The sequence below is a fragment of the Lampetra fluviatilis genome, chromosome 23 (genome assembly GCF_964198595.1).
Source record: "Lampetra fluviatilis chromosome 23, kcLamFluv1.1, whole genome shotgun sequence".
Lineage (NCBI taxonomy): Eukaryota > Metazoa > Chordata > Hyperoartia > Petromyzontiformes > Petromyzontidae > Lampetra > Lampetra fluviatilis.
Genome location: NC_136297.1, coordinates 6,223,760 through 6,247,947, shown reverse-complemented (window position 1 = coordinate 6,247,947; position 24,188 = coordinate 6,223,760). Strand labels below are relative to the sequence as shown.

Sequence of the window (24,188 nt, the reverse complement as noted above, 5' to 3'; positions counted from 1 at the left end):
TGCACTTTCAGATGCGCTTCTGCGGATGTCTGGAACGCTCCTCCTTCCGATATTGGGAATCCGCTGGGAGCTATGCACTTTTAAATCATCTTTTTGACAACCACCTTGCTTTAGAACTGATTTGTTCGTGTTCCAAATATTGTCCTTCCTCCGCAACTCCGATTAGCGCGGTTTTATACATGCGGTGTGAAAGAAATTCAGAGACTGGTCTGTCTCTCACTGTATATCCCGATCCTGACGCCTGCTGTATATTTGTAGTTTGCGTGTCTTTCTCTCTCCCTGTGCTCGTATGGAGTTTTCTCTGGGTCGTGGCATGAACGAGAAAGCGAGTGATGGTGTGAATCTGTGTGGGTGAGTGTGTCAAGGGCGTGTTCGTGGTGAGTCTGTGTGGGTGGGTGTGTCGGCGTATGATGGTGGTAAGAGTGGTGAGTCTGACGGTGTGTGTGTGACGGCCGCGGTGTTTGTAGGTGTACGAGTGAGTGTGAACAATAGTGTGGCTGTGTAGAATGAGTGTAGCCAGCCAACGCGGGCTCTGAATAGGGTAAAGTAGACTTACAACTCCTGCTGCTGCTGCTGCTGATAGGATGCAATGTTCAGCACACTGCAATTGGAATGCAACTTGATCGCTGGTTGCATTCAATGTCCCGTCGTGACATTTGAAATATTGGCAAACATTTATTTAATTCCCACCACCACCACCCAGTCTGTGTCCGCCCAGCAGTACTCTATAAATGTGTAAACCCTCATCGCGTGGTGGGGTAAAGTGTGGGTACCTCCTATCTCCAACCGAGCCGTGCTGGCCAGCATAGATGCATATAAAAGGTCAAATACCACGCAAACTAGAGAACCATAGGGGAGCCCCACGGGAGCTCCCCCTTCCGCCAGCAGTGGCGCGAGGACTTGCAGAGCTGCGCTTTTGCCTGTTGTTACAACTTTTTGACTAAACAAACCCTGAAGCCTGGCACCACTAAACGCTGCACCTTTACGGCAGGTCTTATCTCACCTGCACACTTCCTGACTTCTATCGAAATAACAATAACAACGGTAATTAAATTTCGAGTTAAAGCTTTCGTGACTGCAGGGATTCATCTTCTTGGTTCTTTCGGTCAAGTCACCTAGAAGGGAAATAATAAAATAATAAAAATAAAACATAATAAAATAATTCTCACGACGTTTCGGCTACAACGCAAGCAGCCGTCCTCAGGTGAAGACGCTGTCTCAGACCATTCAGACGCTGTCTCCCCGACAGACCTGGTCTTCACCTGAGGACGGCTGCTTGCGTTGTGGCCGAAACGTCGTGAGAATTATTTTATTATGTTTTATTTTTATTATTTTATTATTTCCATTCTACGTGACTTTACCGAAAGAACCAAGAAGAACAACGGTCATTGTTACGACTTCAGCTCTTTATCTATCCACTGCTGGATGAAGGCCTCCCCCAATGCCCGTGTGGGTTCTACGCTGGAGGTCGTTTGACCATGCTTCACGCTGGATCACTGACAACTTGCAGCTCAGCACACGGCAGATGCCTGCGCAGCGCGACTCACGACCTCCTCTTGATACCAAGATCCAGGATGGTCATCGTGTCTATGCGCCGCTTCTCGGTGGCAGCCCCAACAGTCTGGAACGCAATCATCCCTCTGCACATTCGCAGCATCACCTCAATCGCCTCCTTCAAGAGAGACTTAAAAACTCACCTCTACAAACCACGGGCTTTCGATTTAAAGCTTTCGTGACTGCAGGGATTCATCTTCTTGGTTCTTTCGGTAAAGTCACGTAGAAGGGAAGTATTATTATATTATTTTATTATGTTTTATTTTTATTATTTTATTACTTCCCTTCTACGTGACTTTACCGAAAGAACCAAGAAGATAAACCACGTGCTTTCGAGCGACTCTGAGCTTGGCTCCGCGCCTCTGAGTTGCGGCCACTACGTCTGCAAATTTGCGCGCATTATAAATTGAACTATTATTATTACAAGTCAGGGACGGTGTCCTACCCTTCAGGACCGATTCAGATTCATCGCTCGCCAATGACGTTAGCCGTGGGCGAGCAATGCAACTCGGTCGGCGTGAGTGCGCCAACCACTTGTCCCACCGTTCCATCTCCACCCCCCTCCAACCCCAACAGTGTTGACAGAGAACGGCACTTGAGCGGCTTTTATCGGCGCTGAGCGCTTCCCACCAACGCGTTCGGTTGGGTAGCTTTGGGTGCATGTTTGCTCCGTCTCGCTCGTTCTGTCTCGTTTTCATTGTCTGTTTCGTGTCTATTGTCTGTCTCGTGTCTATTGTCTGTCTCGTTTCTATTGTCTGCCTCGTGTCTATTGTCTGTTTCGTGTCTATTGTCTGTCTCGTTTCTTTTGTCTCGTATCTATTGTCTGTCTCGTGTCTATTGTCTGTCTCGTGTCTATTGTCTGTTTCGTGTCTATTGTCTGTCTCGCTTGTTCTGTCTCGTGTCTATTGTCTGTTTCGTGTCTATTGTCTGTCTCGTTTCTATTGTCTGTCTCGTTTCTATTGTCTGTCTCGTTTCTATTGTCTGTCTCGTGTCTATTGTCTGTCTCGTGTCTATTGTCTGTTTCGTGTCTATTGTCTGTCTCGCTTGTTCTGTCTCGGTTCTATTGTCTGTTTCGTGTCTATTGTCTGTCCCGTGTCTATTGTCTGTTTCGTGTCTATTGTCTGTCTCGCTTGTTCTGTCTCGTGTCTATTGTCTGTTTCGTGTCTATTGTCTGTCCCGTGTCTATTGTCTGTCTCGTTTCTATTGTCTGTCTCGTTTCTATTGTCTGTCTCGTGTCTATTGTCTGTCTCGTGTCTATTGTCTGTCTCGCTTGTTCTGTCTCGTTTCTATTGTCTGGCTCGTGTCTACTGTCTGTCTCGTTTATATTGTCTGTTCTGTCTCGTTTCTATTGTCTAACTTATTTGTTATATCTCCTTTCTATTGTCTGGCTCGTTTCTTCTCTCTCGTTTTCATTGTCCGGCTCGTTTGTTCTGTATCGTGTCTATTGTCTGTCTCGTTTCTATTGTCTGGCTCGTGTCTATTGTCTGTCTCGTTTCTTCTGTCTCGTGTCTATTGTCTGTTTCGTGTCTATTGTCTGTTTCGTGTCTATTGTCTGTCTCGCTTGTTCTGTCTCGTGTCTATTGTCTGTTTCGCTTGTTCTGTCTCGTGTCTATTGTCTGTCTCGCTTGTTCTGTCTCGTGTCTATTGTCTGGCTCGTGTCTACTGTCTCGTGTCTATTGTCTGGCTCGCTTGTTCTGTCTCGTGTCTATTGTCTGGCTCGTGTCTACTGTCTGTCTCGTTTCTATTGTCTGTTTCTTGTCTATTGTCTGTCTCGCTTGTTCTGTCTCGTTTCTATTGTCTGGCTCGTGTCTACTGTCTGTCTCGTTTCTATTGTCTAACTTATTTGTTATATCTCCTTTCTATTGTCCGGCTCGTTCCTTCTCTCTCGTTTTCATTGCCCGGCTCGTTTGTTCTGTCTCGTGTCTATTGCCTGCACTTTGTGCCAGGCTAGGTGCACTTCGAGGCCAGCGCTTTTTCACAATAATTTCGTCAATCCACTGCTGTATGAGGACCTCACCACGCCCTTTCAGTCACGGGGGTTGTTTAACCATACTCCACCACGCTGGACAACGCCGATTGACGAACGGGGGTTCGGGTTAGTTGAGGGCATACGGATATCACTCGCCACGAATGTGTTAACCGTGGCCCGGGAATCACAGCGAACCACCGCGACACAAATGCGTCGTCCCCCAATCATCCCACGACTAGAACGCGCACGGGGAGAGGTGGAGTCGAGAGGGTCACCTCTGCTAACTGTCCGCCTGCTTGTTTAGTGTCCACCTCAAGTCCAAGTTCAGGTTCATTTATTAGGTATAGCCCTCTTCTTGGTTCTTTCGGTAAAGTCACGTAGAAGGGAAGTAATAAAATAATAAAAATAAAACATAATAAAATAATTCTCACGACGTTTCGGCCACAACGCAAGCAGCCACAACACAAGCAAGCCCGAGGACGGCTGCTTGCGTTGTGGCCGAAACGTCGTGATAATTATTCTATTATGTTTTATTTTTATTATTTTATTACTTCCCTTCTACGTGACTTTACCGAAAGAACCAAGAAGATGAATCCCTGCAGTCACGAAAGGTATAGCTCTGTGAGCCATTCGGCTCTTGAATCGGGTGCAACCGCACCTAAGAACCCCGTGTGTGTTTATTTGTTCTGTCTCGTCTGCATCGCCTATCTCGTTTGTTCTGTGCTAGCCACGAGTGTTTGTCATTGCCGGGAATTGAACTTTGGTTGCTCTCTCCACGCTCGAAATCGCAGTTGCCACTCGTTGACGCGCCCGAGCGGTGTTTCCAGAGGGGGGTGGTCCTGCAGTTCGGTTCGGACACCATTGGGCCGCCCCGGTTAATACTGCGGGGTTATGAATCGTTAGATGCGACGTCGCCGTCACCAACACCTCATCCCCCCCCACACACCCCTCGCGCACCCCGTCCTCCTTCACTCGGGCCACCATCGCGGTGAGTCAGAATACCAACGATCTGGAACAAAAAAAAGTTACCAAAATACAAAAAAAAAATACAAAAACAAATTGTGAACAAAAGAAAACTTGCTCAACTATTCGCAATCGGGTGAAAATGTCAGAAGAGGACATTTGAGGTTGAGGCGGGGAGAAGGAAGTGCTGGTTTGGTGAGTGTATGTGTGGTGTGTGTATGTGTGTATGTGAGTGTGTATGTATGTGTGTGGTGAGTGTGTGTGTGTTGAGTGAGTGTGTGTGTGGTGAGTGTTTGTGTATGTGGTGTGTGTGTGGTGAGAGTGTGTGTGTGGTGAATGTGTGTGTGTGGTGAGTGTGTGTGTGGTGAGTGTGTGTGTGTGGTGAGTTTGTGTGTGTTGTGTGTGTGTGTGGTGTGTGTGTGTGTGTGGTGAGTGTGTGTGTGTGGTGAGTGTGTGTGTGTGGTGAGTGTGTGTGTGGTGAGTGTGTGTGTGTGTGTGGTGAGAGTGTGTATGTGGTGAGGGTGTGTTTTTGTTGAGTGTGGTGAGTGTGTGTGTGTGGTGAGTGTGTGTGTGGTGAATGTGTGTGTGTGGTGAGTGTGTGTGTGGTGAGTGTGTGTGTGTGGTGAGTTTGTGTGTGTTGAGTGTGTGTGTGGTGAGTGTGTGTGTGTGGTGAGTGTGTGTGTGTGGTGAGTGTGTGTGTGTGGTGAGTGTGTGTGTGTGGTGAGTGTGTGTGTGGTGAGTGTTTGTGTGTTGAGTGTGTGTGTGTGGTGAGAGTGTGTATGTGGTGAGTGTGTGTTTTTGTTGAGTGTGGTGAGTGTGTGTGTGTGGTGAGTGTGTGTGTGGTGAGTGTGTGTGTGTTGTGTGTGTGTGGTGAGAGTGTGTATGTGGTGAGTGTGTGTTTTTGTTGAGTGTGGTGAGTGTGTGTGTGTTGAGTGTGTGTGTGTGTGGTGAGTGTGTGTGTGTGTTGAGTGTGTGTGTGTGGTGAGTGTGTGTGTGTTGAGTTTGTGTGTGTTGAGTGTGTGTGTGGTGAGAGTGTGTATGTGGTGAGTGTGTGTGTGTTTGTTGAGTGTGGTGAGTGTGTGTGTGTTGAGTGTGTGTGTGTTGAGTGTGTGTGTGTTGAGTGTGTGTGTGGTGAGTGTGTGTGTGTATGGTACACACGAGTCGTCACGGGTGGGTGCTGTGTTTACACTTGTACGTGAGTGTGTGTGCGAACACGTCTGCGCGTGTTTACGCTTGCTATGTCAACCATCGCTCCCACCCCTCCGACGTGAATCAACCCTTCCCACTCCCTCCACCGCGAAATCTTCTTCCGCGAGGAGCGGTGGCGCAGTGGTTAGCGGATCGCGCTGCGAATCCAGTGACCCGGGTTCACGTGAGCGGCGCGCACGCGAACTAAAGATCTGACAACAACAACAAAAAATCCTGCGCCTCCCCTAGGTCGACTCAGCCTTAAACGACGAGCACTACTTACTTAGTGTATGTGTCTGTTGTTGTTGTTGTAGCCCGTACTGAACGTTTGCGATGAAGAGAGCTTCACAGCTTATCGGATTCCTCCGGTATAAATACATATTGTGATTCTGTTGAACTTCTTTTGCACCGTACGTAGCCAACCGCGCTAATTGGAGGTGCGGGGGGGGGGAAGGACAACCAACTTAACACACAAAAAAGCAGTTCTAAACAAAATCCGTTTTCACCGTCGATTTCAAAGTGCGTCGCTCCTCCATTGGCGTCCTAACATCATCGGAAGGAAGCGACCAGAGCTCTGCGCTTTCAAAATATCGGCACCGGGGAGACAAAGGCGGCCGGGCGTGGCTCTGCCCATATCACCCCGCCTTGTGTGCCTTCTTCATAAGTGCTCTAACAAATGCACTTGCCCCAACGCAATGTATAGGTGGTCTTAATCTTTGTAAGTGTTAACAGGTTAGCGAGCCTGTGTGTGTGTCTGTGTGTGTCTGTGTGTGTGTGTGCCTGTGTCTGTGTGTGTGTCTGTGTGTGTGTGCCTGTGTCTGTGTGTGTGTCTGTGTGTGTGTCTGTGTGTGTGTGTCTGTGTGTGTGTCTGTGTGTCTGTGTGTGTGTGCATGTGTCTGTGTGTGTGTCTGTGTGTGTGTCTGTGTGTGTGTGTCTGTGTGTGTGTGTCTGTGTGTGTGTCCGTGTGTCTGTGTGTGTGTGTGTCTGTGTGTATGCCCGTGTCTGTGTGTGCGCGCGTTTAGTTGTGAGCGGCGGCGCATTGCTTGGCGCCCTGCACTACGAACCCGGCGTCCCGAGTTCGATTCCCGCTCACGATCAACATAGGTCGACTCAGCCTTAAAACATTACCTGGTGCGGTGTTCAAAACATCAGCATTGGGGAGACAAAGGCAGCCGGCCATGGTGATCACCTCCCCCGTGTCGTATGTCGCACCAGCCTTTGCTAGGTAACAACAATTGCCCAAACAGCCTATTGAAGGCTACAGGGGGAAATCATTGTCTTTGCTTAGCATCTACGCGTGTTATGCCACCCGTAACTGTCAGCCTCCAACGCCCCCCACCCACCCATACATGTCCCAACCCCCAGGGTGTCCCCAGAAGACCTCCTGCCACACACATATCGAGGCGGGCGTGAAGTACATCTGAGGGCAGGGGATGGACTCAGAGACGCAACGGGCGCGAGAGAGAGAGAGGAGAGGGGGGAGGGAGGAGGGCATGAGCCACAGACGATGTTCGCATCGCACGCACGTGGCACTGGGTTTGTTTGGTGGATGAGGCAACGGGGGATTGGTGGATCACACGCACACCGCACACCGCCGATGAGCGCGGTTGGCTGCGTACGGCGCGAAAAAAGTTCAACACGCATGGAGAGTAGGTCACTCCCTCCGCCTCTCTGTGTGTGCCGTGAAGAAAGGGGCCACTTGCTTGAAAGGTCATCGTCTCTATCGTCTGACCTATCCGTGATTGGGCACAGAGCGTTGCCCCCCCCCACCCACTCCCCCACTCGCCCGCTTGAGGTTTTCTGCGGACTCTGCCAGATGCCCTTCCGCACCACGGGTAAACAACTCGCAAAGTCGCCGAAAACATCTTAAGATAAAGCACAACAGGAAGTATGTACGTATGGATGGACGCACCTTCTTTGAAATGAGTTCGAGGAATCGGTGTTGCTTCCCTGGGCGAGTGAGTAATTCGTATTGTACATTTGCATCGAGGTTGAAAGGTGGGAGGGAAAGGCGAAACGAATCGGAATGAACTAACCCCGCAGTGGCCGCGAACCTGTGCGACCTGAGTTCGCGTCCTGTCCACGGTTCGAACGGCAGCGACGAGTCATCGATCTGAGTCGTCACCTGGTCTCCCCCACCACCTTCACTCACTCCCGACCCTCCCCCCACCCCACCCCCCGCTCTCAGTCGCCTCTGGCTAATGTGACGGCACTTTCTCCAACAGTCTGTAGCCTACAACAGGGGATGCTTCTGTTTGTATGTCGCGATGCATCTATATATGTCTGCGTGTACATGTGAGGGTTATGTCTGTGTAAATGTGTGTGGGGAGCGGTTAGCACGCTGCGCTATGAACCCGGCGACACGGGTTCGATTCCCGCTCACTGCCAACATCAGTGACGATTATCTGAACCAGTCCCGGGCCTCCCCTAGGTCGACTCAGCCTCAAATGAGTACCTGGTGCGGTGTGTAAACATCTCCACTAGGGAGACAAAGGCGGTCGGGCGTGGTGCTGGCCACCCACCCCCTCGTGTACCGTTCTGGCCCTCATAGGTGCTCGCTAACAGCACTTGCCCCTATAGTCTGTTAAGGCTAAACAGGGGATCTTTGTAAATGTATGTACATTTACCTGACATGTTAAATGTTACATGGGGGATCGTTATAATTGTCCATGTATATACTGTGTGTGTAATTGTCTTTGTGTACACGTACGTGTATACATGCATACATGTTCTGCCGTTTTGTGTAGGATCAGTGTATATCTCGTGCTGTGTGTAAAAAAAAAATCGGCACTGGGAGAGACAAAGGCGGCCGAGCGTGGTGCTGTCCGCAAGTTGCTCGCTAACAGCACTTGCCCTAAAAGCGGGTGTGACCGTATGGGGGATCTTTGCCTTTGTGTGTGTGTAGGAGTCCGGCTGCTGCTAGTGTCGTTTTGCTGTGTCTGGGTGCACGGTGCCGGCCACTGCAATCAAACCCTCGTGAAATACTTCACCAGCCAGAGCCACATGATCAATACCAAAAACCTGGTAACCAACTCACCTACTCACTCACTTGTTGTGTCAGCAGAATCCGTGATGAGACTATAATCCACTCACTCGCTCACCCACCCACCCGCTCACCCACCCACCCGCTCACCCACCCACTCAATGACCGTGGCAGCATAATTCCTGGTAAGATTATAACCCACTCACCCACCCACTCACCTACCCACCCACCCACCCGCTCACCCACCCACTGACTGTACCAGCAAAATTGCTGATGAGATGATAACCGACCCACTCACCCACCCACCCACTCACCGATCGTGCCAGCATCATTCCTGGTAAGAGTGTAACCGACCCACTCACCCACCCACCCATCCACTCCATCTGTGGCTGTGCAAGCATCATTCCTTGGAGTAGAGTCCTGGAGGCAGGGAACAGAACAATTCAGGGCCCTCAGACCTCCTGACTCTAGACGACTTCTAGGAATTACTCGGAGTGCCAGGCGTTGTGTAGCTCCTGTGCCTATGAAGGTCAACGTCGAAAGGTAGCAGCTAATTTCAGCTCACATTGCCACTGAGGTGGTGCTGATTTGATATTTTCAGCCCTGTAGAGCCAGTAGTGGGGGGGGGGGGGCGAGGGAGACATTCCTCGTTCCTATGGCGAAGCGAGCCTCTCCTTAGGAGAACCACTGTTGACGGCTCCACATGGCGTTACTTATTTTATCGACCCGGGATGAAGGGATGATGGGTTGAGTCATCACTGGAATCGGACGAACATTCCGACACGGACCGCAGAGCAGAGGTCGCAACCGGGTACCCGATACCCGGCTACCCGTACCCGGCCGAGTACGGGTAGCCGTTTGCGACCCTGGTGCGGCCGGGTACGGGTATGGGTAAGGAATCAAAACCCGTTTGCGACCTCTGCCGCAAAGCTTCGGAAAAAGCTGTCGACAGTGGCTCTGGCTGCTATCGCGCTCGTCTGCAGGTTGCATCACTCCCTCTGTCTCTCTCTCTCAATGTCCCCTCTCTCTCCGAAAGTAAAAAAGTGAACCAAATCTGTACACGTGCCAGGTTATAGGTAATCATTACCCCCATTGCCACACTTGTCCGACACGCCGATCGATTTGGCTGCGATGCACCGACTTAAACCGCTGAGTGGAAAGAGGTGGGGGGTGGGGGGTCTGGGGGAAGGGGTACATTTCAAGAAACTTGCCACCCATTGCTTCAGCTTCCGTGCCATGAGATGGAATCGAACCGGTGCCCTCTAGATTGCAGGTCACTGTTGTGTCCTTCTGCTGCTAAAGCGTTACACCACAGCAGCTGTTCCAGCAGCATTCCTACACGCAATGAGGCCACGTCAAGAACATGTAGGCAAAGCTCCCCCATGTAGCCTGGTAGACTGTCGGGGCGAGTGCTGTTCGCAAGCTCCCATTAGGGCCGACGCAGTGCGCGATGCAATCATTGTAAAGATGTTATTAACCATGCACAAAAGATTTAACTACACATTTTTGGACCATCTTATCCAGAGGCGTAGCTAGGGGGGGGGGGGGGCAGGGGGGTACATGTGTCCCCCGGGCGCCAAGGTAAAGGGGCGCCAACATGAGGCTTGCAACGTTACATTAGAACTTATTGCGGCGGGCGCGGCAGCCTGAAACTACTGCACAAATCTACACCTCAACCTCAAAGTTTATATATCCCGCCACACACAGCCTACTTGTCATGTAATTACATTTTGGTATGTGATTAAACGCGGCGGGGGGGGGGGCAATTTTATAGTTCGTCCCCGGCCGCAAAATATCCTAGCTACGCCACTGATCTTATCTGACAGGCACTATTTTACCTTACCGAGTGTTAACATCCCCGGCGTTTAACAGCACTCTCCTTTTTCGTATTTGATTGTCAGCCAACACTGGTAAAAAACAACATGGGCATTTTCGTTCTCTTCTATCATGTGCACCAACAGGTGCTTGCGCACAAACATGTCCACGTACACGTGTACCTCGTGCTCTCTTTTAGCCCCGCCCCCCCCTCCCAATACGTTCCATTCATTGGCTACCACATTCTGATAAGCTCCTCCCCCCTCCTCCCCCTCGACTTGTATTTAAGAACTTGCATCTTGGAATCTCTGCCTCACTTGATACAGCAAATCTGGCTGTGACGGTCCAACCTGATGACGGAGACTTGTGTTGCCTCTGAAACGTCGTGATTTTTATTATTTTATTTTTAATAATTTCAATTACATTTTTTTATCTACGTGACTTTACCGAAAAAACTAAGAGTGTGGGTAGTGTGGCCAGGAGCGTGCCTGGCCGCCTTAGTCTCCAACCGGCGGTGATGTTCACATGCACAAGTACTCAAGACAGATTTGGGGACCGGTTCTGATATCAAATTGCCGCTGAGGTTAGCCGTGGCCCGCAGTCGAACTTGGGTTGCCGGGTAGGTGCATGAGTGTAGTGCGCTAACCACTGCGCCAATGCTCCCCTCTGCACACACGCAAAAGACAAAGATCCCCCGTATAGCCTGAACAGACTTTTGGGGAAAGTGCTGTTAGCGAGTAGCACCTATGAAGTCCAGCACGGAACACGAGGAGGTGGGCACCACGCCCGGCCACCTTTGCCTCCGCACTTGCGATGTTGACACACAGCACCAGATACTCATTTGAGGCTGAGCCGACCTAGGGGAGGCCCAGGAACGGTTTAGATAAACGTCACCGGCGTTGGCGGCCACGAGCGGGAATCAAACTCAGGTCGCCGGCTTCGGTAGCGTAGTGCGCTAACCACTGCGCTACCACTCCCTCTCCACACGCACGCGCACCCCCCTCATCCCAGAGGTCCCAAACGGGTTTTGATTCCTTACCCGTACCCGTACCCGGCCGAACCAGGGTCGCAAATGGGTACCCGTACCCCTACCCTACCCGATACCCGGCTACCCGTACCCGGCCGGGTATCGGGCAGGGTACGGGTACGAGTACCCGATTGCGACCTCTGGGATGAAGCTATGTTGCAGGCGCGGGTGGGTTGATTCTAGGAACTTGAATTGTGAGAAGAGACAAGACGTTGGGAAATGAGTGACAGACGGTGACTCACCAGTGACTCACGGCCTACCCGTACCCGTACCCGGCCGCACCAGGGTCGCAAACGGCTACCCGTACCCGGTATGGTCCCGTGAATGATGTTATAAATATCCAAATGGCCCTTGTCAGAAAAAAGGTTCCCTACCCCTGACATAGAGATACCCTTGAAGTCACGTAGAGACCCATGGACCTACACGTTGACCCATCATAGTCTCACACAGATTGAGTTGCGATTCCAACCCGGGTATTCAAGTTGACGATGGTCTCAGACCGATTACCGATAACTGCACAACAACACAAATCACTCAATGATATCAAACATTGTGTTTGTACTTAATTAGGGTGAATCCTGGCTCTGAGAAGTAAAGTATCGGATTGACTGCCATGCAACAAAAACAATCTCAACCGTCGCAGAATGTGTAGTAAAGTCTACCGCCCATCACCATCATCAACACCATTATCACCATCATCACTATCATCACCATCATCAACACTATCATCACCATCATCATCACCATTGTAACCATCATCACTATCATCACCATAATCATCACCATTGTAACCATCATCACTATCATCACCATCATCATCACCATTGTAACCATCATCACTATCATCACCATCATCAACACCATTATCACCATCATCACTATCATCACCATCATCAACACCATTGTAACCATCATCACTATCATCACCATAATCATCACCATTGTAACCATCATCACTATCATCACCATCATCAACACCATTATCACCATCATCACTATCATCACCATCATCAACACCATCATCACCATTGTAACCATAATCACTATCATCACCATCATCATCACCATTGTAACCATCATCACTATCATCACCATCATCAACACCATTATCACCATCATCACTATCATCACCATCATCAACACCACTATCACCATCATCACTCTCATCACCATCATCAATACCATTATCACTATCATCACCATCATCACCATCAACACCATTATCACCATCACTACAATCATCACCATCATCAACACCATTATCACCATCATCACTATCATCACCATTATCACCATCATCACCATCATCAACACCATTCCATCATCACTATCATCACTATCATCAACACCATTGTAACCATCATCACTATCATCACCATCATCAACACCATTGTAACCATCATCACCATCATCACTATCATCACCATCATCACAATCATCACCATCATCAACACCATTATCACCATCATCACTATCATCACCATCATCACTATCATCACTATCATCACCATCATCAACACCATTATCACCATCATCACTATCATCACCATCATCACTATCATCACCATCATCAACACCACTATCACCATCATCACTATCATCACTATCATCAACACCATTATCACTATCATCACCATCATCACCATCAACACCATTATCACCATCATCATCATCACCATTGTAACCATCATCACAATCATCATCACCATCATCACCATCATCACTACAATCATCACCACCAGTGTGTCACCCCACCCCCTCTCCCTGCCGCGTGAGTTCGTGTGGTCGGGAGCGGTGGCACAGCAGTTAGCGCACTGCGCTACGAACCTGGCGACCCGAGTTCGATTTCCCGCTCGCGACCAACATCAGTGACGATTCATTGAACCGGTCCTGGGCCTTCCCCTAGGTCAACTCAGCCTCAAATGAGTACAGTGCCTGGTGTGACAAAGGTGCCCAGGTATGGTGTTGGCCACCCACCCCCTCGGCTGCTGTGCTGGCCTTCATCGGGGCGACAGGAACTTGCCCTAGCAGTCTGCTAAGGCTATACGGGTGATCTTTGTCTTTGTTTGCGTGTCCAGCCGATGAAGCTGCCGGCCAAAGTCTTAATCAATGAGGCCTACCGGAAGATATGTGTCGAGGAAGACCAGGTGAGATACCGCCTCCCTCACTCACTCACTCTCCCTCGCTCACTCACTCACTCACACTCACTCACTCACACTCACTCACTCACTCTCACTCACTCACTCTCGCTCGCTCACTCACTCACTCACTCTCCCTCGCTCACTCACTCACTCACTCGCTCTCGCTCGCTCACTCACTCACTCACTCTCCCTCGCTCACTCACTCACTCACTCTCCCTCGCTCACTCACTCACTCACTCGCTCTCACTCACTCACACTCACTCACTCACTCTCACTCACTCTCACTCACTCACTCTCACTCACTCTCCCTCACTCACTCTCACTCACTCTCCCTCACTCACTCTCACTCACTCACACTCACTCACTCACACTCACTCACTCTCACTCACTCACTCACACTCACTCACTCACTCACACTCACTCACTCACACTCACTCTCCCTCACACTCACTCACTCACTCTCACTCACTCACACTCACTCACACTCACTCACTCTCACACTCACTCACTCTCACTCACTCTCACTCTCACTCACTCACTCACACTCACTCTCACTCACTCACTCACTCTCACTCACTCACACTCACTCACACTCACTCACTCTCACTCACTCACACTCACTCACTCACACTCACTCACTCTCACTCACTCACTCTCACTCACTCACTCACACTCACTCACTCTCACTCACTCACACTCACTCACTCTCACTCACTCACTCTCACTCACTCACTCTCACTCACTCACTCTCACTCACTCACTCACACTCACTCTCACTCACACTCACTCTCACTCACTCTCACTCACTCACTCACACTCACTCACTCTCACTCACTCACTCACACTCACTCACTCACACTCTCTCCCTCACTCACTCTCACTCACTCACACTCACTCACTCACTCACACTCACTCACACTCACTCACTCACACTCACTCACTCACACTCACTCACTCACTCACACTCACTCACTCACTCACACTCACTCACTCACACTCACTCTCCCTCACACTCACTCACACTCACTCTCACTCACACTCACTCACTCTCCCTCACTCACACTCACTCACTCACACTCACTCTCTCCCTCACTCACACTCACTCACTCACTCACACTCACTCACTCACACTCACTCACACTCACTCACTCACTCACATTCACTCACTCACTCTCCCTCACTCACTCACTCACTCACTCTCACTCACTCTCTCCCTCACTCACACTCACTCACTCACTCACACTCACTCACTCACTCACTCTCACTCACTCACTCACTCTCCCTCACTCACTCTCCCTCACTCACACTCACTCACTCACTCACACTCACTCTCTCCCTCACTCACACTCACTCACTCACTCACACTCACTCACTCACTCACTCACTCACTCACACTCACTCACTCACACTCACTCACTCACTCACACACTCTCCCTCACTCACACTCACTCACTCACACTCACTCTCTCCCTCACTCACACTCACTCACTCACTCACACTCACTCACTCACACTCACTCACTCACTCACATTCACTCACTCACTCTCCCTCACTCACTCACTCTCACTCACTCACTCACTCTCCCTCACTCACTCTCCCTCACTCACACTCACTCTCTCCCTCACTCACACTCACTCACTCACTCACACTCACTCACTCACTCACACTCACTCACTCACATTCACTCACTCACTCTCCCTCACTCACTCACTCTCACTCACTCACTCACTCTCCCTCACTCACTCACTCTCCCTCACTCACTCACTCTCCCTCACTCACTCACTCTCCTCACTCACTCACTCACTCACTCTCCCTCACTCACTCACTCTCCCTCACTCACTCACTCTCCCTCACTCACTCACTCTCCCTCACTCTCCCTCACTCACTCTCCCTCACTCACTCTCCCTCACTCACTCTCCCTCACTCACTCTCCCTCACTCACTCTCCCTCACTCACTCTCCCTCACTCACTCTCCCTCACTCACTCTCCCTCACTCACTCACACTCCCACACACTCTCTCCCTCACACTCTCTCCCTCACACTCTCCCTCACTCACACTCACTCACTCACTCACACTCACTCCCTCACTCACACTCTCCCTCACGCTCTCTCCCTCACTCACTCACTCTCTCTCCCTCACTCACTCACTCACTCTCCCTCACTCACTCTCCCTCACTCACACTCACTCACTCACTCACACTCACTCTCTCCCTCACTCACACTCACTCACTCACTCACTCACACTCACTCACTCACTCACTCACACTCACTCACTCACTCACACTCACTCACTCACTCACACACTCTCCCTCACTCACACTCACTCACTCACACTCACTCTCTCCCTCACTCACACTCACTCACTCACTCACACTCACTCACTCACACTCACTCACTCACTCACATTCACTCACTCACTCTCCCTCACTCACTCACTCTCACTCACTCACTCACTCTCCCTCACTCACTCTCCCTCACTCACACTCACTCTCTCCCTCACTCACACTCACTCACTCACTCACACTCACTCACTCACTCACTCACACTCACTCACATTCACTCACTCACTCTCCCTCACTCACTCACTCTCACTCACTCACTCACTCTCCCTCACTCACTCACTCTCCCTCACTCACTCACTCTCCCTCACTCACTCACTCTCCCTCACTCACTCACTCACTCTCCCTCACTCACTCACTCTCCCTCACTCACTCACTCTCCCTCACTCACTCACTCTCCCTCACTCACTCACTCTCCCTCACTCTCCCTCACTCACTCTCCCTCACTCACTCTCCCTCACTCACTCTCCCTCACTCACTCTCCCTCACTCACTCTCCCTCACTCACTCTCCCTCACTCACTCTCCCTCACTCACTCTCCCTCACTCACTCACACTCCCACACACTCTCTCCCTCACACTCTCTCCCTCACACTCTCCCTCACTCACACTCACTCACTCACTCACACTCACTCCCTCACTCACACTCTCCCTCACGCTCTCTCCCTCACTCACTCTCTCTCCCTCACTCACTCACTCACTCTCCCTCACTCACTCACTCACTCACTCTCCCTCACTCACTCACTCTCCCTCACTCACTCACTCTCCCTCACTCACTCACTCACTCTCCCTCACTCACTCACTTACTCTCCCTCACTCACTCACTCACTCTCCCTCACTCACTCACTCTCCCTCACTCACTCACTCTCTCTCCCTCACTCACTCTCTCTCCCTCACTCACTCACTCTCCCTCACTCACTCTCCCTCACTCACTTACTCCCTCACTCACTCTCCCTCACTCACTCACACTCCCACACACTCTCTCCCTCACACTCTCTCCCTCACACTCTCCCTCACTCACACTCACTCACTCACTCACACTCACTCCCTCACTCACACTCTCCCTCACGCTCTCTCCCTCACTCACTCACTCTCTCTCCCTCACTCACTCACTCACTCTCCCTCACTCACTCACTCACTCACTCTCCCTCACTCACTCACTCTCCCTCACTCACTCACTCTCCCTCACTCACTCACTCACTCTCCCTCACTCACTCACTTACTCTCCCTCACTCACTCACTCACTCTCCCTCACTCACTCACTCACTCTCCCTCACTCACTCTCTCTCTCCCTCACTCACTCACTCACTCTCCCTCACTCACTCTCTCTCCCTCACTCACTCACTCACTCTCCCTCACTCACTCACTCTCCCTCACTCACTCTCTCTCCCTCACTCACTCACTCTCTCTCCCTCACTCACTCACTCTTCCTCACTCACTCACTCCCTCACTCACACTCTCCCTCACGCTCTCTCACACTCTCTCTCTCACTCTCTCTCTCTCACATACTCCCACACATGATGACGATGATGCTGATGATGGTGGTGCAGCTGCTGATGATGCTGCTTATTGATGATGCTGATGATGGTGGTGCATCTGCTGATGATGCTGCTTATTGAGGATGATGGTGCAGCTGCTGATGATGCTGCTTATTGATGATAATGCTGATGATGATGCATCTGCTGATGATGCTGCTTATTGATGATGCTGCTGATGATGGTGCATCTGCTGATGATGCATATTGATGATGTTGGTGCATCTGCTGCTGTTCGTGATGCAGGTTAACTATCTGGAGGCGCTGGGCAGGCTGATTTGCACCTTCGAGAGCCTGGCGGGGAAGGGCGGCCGGTCTCCCCCTATAATGTTGACCAGGCTGAGGGCCGAGATACTGAAGGAATGTCCAGCCCCGGAGAGGGTGAGACACCCCACATCACATACACACGGCGCCCAACGGAGGAGGCCGGCACGGCACACGAGGGGGGTGGGTGGCAGAGCACCACGGAACGCCTTTGTGACCTCGGATGGCGACGGTTTACACGCCTTATTAACGGCTGAGTCGACCAAGGGGAGACCCAGAACCAGTTAAAATATCCGTCAGCAGGAATATCGATACGAAGGGAAAGATTTCCCGAGAGCCTCTTGCAGGGCTGTAGGCATTGGTTGGCACCCTGCACTACAAACCCGATGACCCGCTCTCAGCTGACATCAATGACGACTATCTGAACCGGTTCCGGGCCTCCGTTAGGTCGACTCAACCGAAAATGATATACTTGCACGAGCCTCTCTACACCTGTGGTTTTTCACCTTTATTATTTCAGCCTTGCACCCGTTTGGTTCTCTATCGTAACTTTTTTTTAAAAATAATGCCAAAGAACACACGGGTTTGATGAAACAAAGTAGTTCCACTTATCTTCTTGGTTCTTTCGGTAAAGTCACGTCGAATGTAAATAATAAAATAATACAACTAAAACATAATAAAATAATTCTCACGACGTTTCGGCCACTACTCGACAGACCTGCTCTCCACCTGAGGACGGCTGCTTGCGTTGTGGCCGAAACGTCGTGAGAATTATTTTATTATGTTTTATTTTTATTATTTTATTATTTCCATTCTACGTGACTTTACCGAAAGAACCAAGAAAATGAATCCCTGCAGACACGAAAGAAGCTTTAAATCGAAACTTAGTTCCACTTACCTGCCCGTGCTTACATTTTTATTCGATGATTCACCGTCGACAAAAATCTGGCGTGTCTCGCGCCCTGTAACCCCAGGGGGTACGTGCACCCCAGTTTAGGAACCACTGCTCTACACCTACAGCACAACAACCGCCACGAAGTGACGTTGACGTCACCGCGGCACTTGTGCCAGGCCAGGTGCACTTCGAGTGCACGTCAAGCGTCGACGGCTCGCTGACAAGAGGTCATGCGACAGACCCAAGTGCCATGGGTTGACTGAGATGATTGGCAGATGCATCAGCTGTGCCCCCTACCGTGCCAACTTGCTGAATTTTAGCCACCCGGCGCTCCGCTCGTTGTTGTGAGCGTCGCTCCTCCGCCCTCCGTTGTTGTTGGAGGGCGACGGCCTCCAACTGCCCAGTAGCGTCCTTCACGAGCCTCCTCCACAGAGGCCGATTTTGACACCGCTGGTACCAGTCATCGGCAAGTCCACTCAGCTCCACATCCTCCTGTTCCGCATCAGTACATCTCTTTTCTAGCCCGTGTAGCACCCATTTAGCCCCCTCTATCTGGCCAAACATAAACTACTTGGGCATGTGATGGCTGGGCATGCGGGCCACATGACCCAGCCAACTGATGGGAATGTGTCCAGATCTTTCAAGGATTTGTGAGCTTCTGACACAAACCTGACTGGTTAAACCCAGGATGGATCTTAGGCAGGCCAGCCTGAATGTTTTTAACCGGCGCAGATATTCCATTAGAGGGGTCCATGTTCCGCAAGCATCGAAAAGGGAGGGCACGACTGGCCGTGACTATCCAAAGCTTCGTATGGAGCGACAGGCCAGGTAGCTTCCTCGCAGCGTTACGCAGACGATGACAAGGATAATGCCGCCAGGTGTGAGACCTCTGCTGTCAAACCAGAGCTGGTCATGAGCACAATGCCCAAGTGTGGGAATCTCTCCACTCTCCCTACAACGGCTCCATCACCTGACAGCACACCAGCCGCAACAACAGCCGCCATTCGCCACAAAGTGCCGTTGACGTCACCACGCCACTCGCGCCAGGCTGGGTGCACTTTGAGGCCACGTGAAGTGTCGGAGGGTCGAAAGGACGCCATAGACAGCGATGCTGTGTATAGCTCGCGGTCCAATGTCGCCACCTGCCGTCTAAGCGTGTATTGTAACTGGTGCTCTGTGTGTGTGTGTGCGTACATGGTGCGGTGTGTCAACATCGCCACTGGGGAGACAAAGGCGGTCGGGCGTGGCGTTGACCACCCACACCCCGTCGGCCTTCATCGGTGCTCGCGAACTTGCACTTGCCCCAACGGTATGTCAAAGGCTATCCGGGGGATCTTTGTCTTTGTGTGTGTTTGCGTGAAACAGGCGCAGATTCAGACGATACTGAAACGTAAAGATTTCATCAAGGCCATTCGCGGCTGCTTGAGCATGTACGTGAGCCTGTGCAGCTCTCAGGTCGACTCAGACTGAAATGGGAGCTACGCCTCGTTCGACTCAAGACTGGAATTGAGTGACTGCAAAATACCTCCCCTAGGTCGACTCAGCCAGAAATGGATCGCGAGCGACACGGAGCAGCTCTGACGTCGATTCGGACTCAAGTGCAACGCGTCGAGGTCGAACTCGGCCCAGGAAACACCTCTCGGTCAACTCCAGCGAAGGAACACCTCTAGGTCGACTCAGACAGAAATGAGGGACCAATAAAGACTTCTGCGAGGTCGACCTGCTGAATTGACCACCGGACACTCATGGGAGGACTTCTCTGTCAACTTGGAATGTGGAACCGGGTTGACTCAGCCTGAAATGAACGTCCACAGTCGACGATGTTTGTTGTTGTTTTTATAAATGACGGTTGCTGAGCCTCAAAACGCCGGGCGGCCAGCGACGAACAGCACTCCTGAGGGCGGCGAGATGCCCGCCGGCTTTGTCCTTCGCACTGACGTGATCAACCTCGGTGTGTGTGCGGGGCACGTTTAGGTCTACTCGGCCTGAAACGAGGGACCGATCATGGCCCACCTCTGAGGGAAGTCCACTCGGCTCAAAAATGTGGCGAGGTGAAATGGATACGCGTATTCTGATGATTCTGTTGAACTTCTTTCGCACCGTACGTGTAGCCAAGCGTGATAATCGGAGGTGCGTGGGAAGGGCAACAAACGAAACAGCAAAAGGCAGTTCTAAAGAAATGAGTTCATGGCTCAGCAACCACAAGACGGAACTACACAGAGGACTACTGTGTGCAAGTGCATTGTACAGTCATCACGATTGACTTGATGATGGTGCCTCAAGTCAATCATGAAGACTTCTTAATGATTTCCCAGGGCAGCAGTAGCAGCAGCACCTCTCTCATCTCTCTCTCTCGCCGCTCTGAAATCCATCGTATTCCACGGTTCGTGACCATTCTAGCTCGCGATTGTATTCGGTGATCGATTATTTTTCGATTTCAAGCTTCTTTCGTGACTGCAGGGATTCATCTTCTTGGTTCTTTCGGTAAAGTCACGTAGAAGGGAAGTAATAAAATAATAAAAATAAAACATAATAAAATAATTCTCGACGCTGTCTCTCCCCCCGACAGACCTGGTCTTCACCTGAGGACGGCTGCTTGCATTGTGGCCGAAACGTCGTGAGAATTGTATTTTATGATGTTTTATTTTTATTCTTTTATTACTTCCCTTCTACGTGACGACTTTACCGAAAGAACCAAGAAGATGATCGATTATTATCATCATCATCGTCGTCGTGGTAACACTGTGGTGAGTGGTAGCGGCCTCTAGTGGCTGTGCAGAGGGTGACGTGAACCCATTGGGCGAAAGAGTCGAGTCTCATGTGCGTGCGTCGCGTGGGCCTGCAGAATCAGCGACGACTCGATGCATCGATGACGAGATGTGTCGTGAAAGCCACGTCAAGTTTGCAACATCGCACAACCTCGTTACTACCGACGAAGAGGAGGTTATTACGGTTTATTGCCGATGGTCGTGAATGTATTCTTTTTTTGACATCGATATCTGCGCTCGCTTACACACCTCGGCAACTCGAAGCATCTTTAGCATCCACATCTCATCCCTCGACACAATCGAGTGGGCACCCCCAGCGGCAGTTTTCCTGCACGGCACGAGGTGCCTTGGCACTGGAGCCTGTTCGGTGGGCATTCGTCTCCCAGCTGGGATGGAGGAGGGGGTTGGTGAGCGGGGAGGGGGGCTACTGTTGACTATCCGCAATAGAATAAAACATAATTCATTTGGCAAACTTTGGACCATGACGGCGCCGGCAGCGGCACACGTTGGCAAACTCGTTTCGAACGATGCCACGCGATCTTTACTATCCGCTGTGAGTGAAGCAGATAATGGCGTACGGTGGTATTTTTCAAGGCTAATTACACCCGCAGCGTTAACCAGGGCTGACTACTAGAGTATAACCGTGAATCTCTGCAACGAGCGGTGGACGCACTGCCGTTGGGCCGTGTCACATTTATTAGCCGGGAGATACATCTGTCCCGTTTCTCCCAACATTAAAATACTCTTAATTTCCAAGAAGTGAAATTTTTTTTATTTTTTACAGGACAATGTATACTGTATGTACGTAGAACTTCTTTCGCACCGTACGTAGCCGACCGTGCTAATCGGACGTGTGTCGGAGGACAACAAACTAAACACAAAAAGCGGTTCTAAAGAAATCAGTCTTTCAATCTGGATGATTTAAAAGTAGTATTTCAGGTGGTGGAGCGGTGGCAGAACGGTTGGGGCAACTGCGCTACGAACTCAGTGAACCTGAGTGAACCTGAGTTCGATTCCCAGCCGCGGTCAAAATCATTGGCGTAAAGAAGCAGCAGGAATCGATCGTGTGGACCTCCGTTTACACCCACCTCCCCCAATCTGCACTGGCCAGAGTGGTGAAGAAAAGTCGAACAATGCCCATGCGCTACACAACGGAGGGAGGTCTTCATTCAGCAAAGGGCTACTCATGTCGAGTTACTCAGTGCATGCACAGCGATACTCGGGAATAGAATTTCCAGAGAGGCAAAGAGGGAGTGCAACGAAGGCGCTCTGGTCAGGAAGGGGCACAAAAGAAAGAAGGAAATAACCGGGCCAAGATGTCGGGGATGAGATGATGATGACGATGATGATGACGATGATGAGAGAGGGAGAAGAGAGAAGGAGGGAGCTGAGCTGAAGTGAGCTGCACGCCGGAGCGGCGTCTGTTTTCACAGGGGGAGGGACTCGGAGTGGGCGTGTCCACACACAAGTCACGTGATTTTTGGGATGCCAGATATATATATGCACAGTATATGTTTTAATGCAACGGGCCCCATTGGCCTCTCCGGGCAAATACTATCCAGTGGCGTTAATTTAGAGCGAGACAAACTCTGGACCGGGGGGTAGGGCCTTGTTGGGCAAATGCCGCTGGGCTGCCAGATGTTATTTGAAAGAAAGCACTCCATAATAACCATGGGTCCATTTTCAATGCACGGAGTAATGCCGGTATTGTAACAAAAAAAAGTTGCAACGTGTCATGGGGCATTATGGGTGGGGTAAATGCAAAGAGACGTGGAATGCGGTGCTCTGACTCAGTGTCTCTGACACAGCCACTGCGAACCTCCTCTGCTACCAGGCCATGATTTCATTTACACCGTAAAACGAGAGTTGCCAATGAAGAGATTATAAAGGTGAGCGCCGGTATTTATTCGCGTGATAAAGGAACAAATTCTTGGCTCGGTGTTGTTTAAAATATCCGAGGTGCCATCGTAAACCTTTCCCGACTACGAGGTAAGATGTTGCATTCAAGACAATGATTCGGTGATGGTTGAGAGTGGCGCACAACCAAACAAAAACACAGGACGATTTGTCCAAGGTCCTTGTTCTCATCACACGCAAACGATTTGCTATGAAAGAGAGCTAGTGGTTGAGTAGGCGTGGTTATCTAAAAGTGGGCGTGAACGATGGAGGAAGGGGGAGGGGCTGACAGCTGCATCGTCACGTGTCACGGTTGAGCCTCGCGGATAATTTTGTTCGCCGGAATGCGAATGCAATAAACGGTCAAGGATTCTAATATCTACTCACGGTGGTTTAACCACACGGTGATTCACGTCTTGTTGAAAACAAGCCGACACGAAAACGAATCGCTCAGTAGTGGGGAGTGCTGGCGCAGTGGTTAGCGCACTCCACGATGAATCCTTGGCGGCCCGAGTTCGACATCTTGGACTGCTATATACTCACCTACCCACTCCACTAAAACGCCTCCACTGATCAGCGTGGTCAAGTATGGTCAAACAGCCCTCCCGTGATCGACACACGGGCCGTCGTTGGGGTGAAGCCTTCATCCAGCAGTGGTTTGACGGCACGGGATGTAAATTGTAAATGAAATATATATTTTTTCAGAAAAACATAATCGGACCGTGGGAAATTCCTGGTGTACATTATCAACATCCGTTGTACATTCTTTCTACATTGTATATATATTTTTTAAATAAAGGTGTTAACATGGTGAATGCGTGCGCGGTCATTTTGCGTGTGACGTGCCTGTCTGA

The 24,188-nt window shown here is 50.6% G+C and overlaps 1 long non-coding RNA gene across 1 annotated transcript in view; it reads right to left on the bottom strand.

Moving 5' to 3' along the window:
• LOC144940653 (uncharacterized) overlaps positions 1 to 24,188 on the bottom strand; it is a 63,207-nt gene that overhangs the window by 35,471 nt on the left and 3,548 nt on the right. The window lies entirely within an intron of this gene.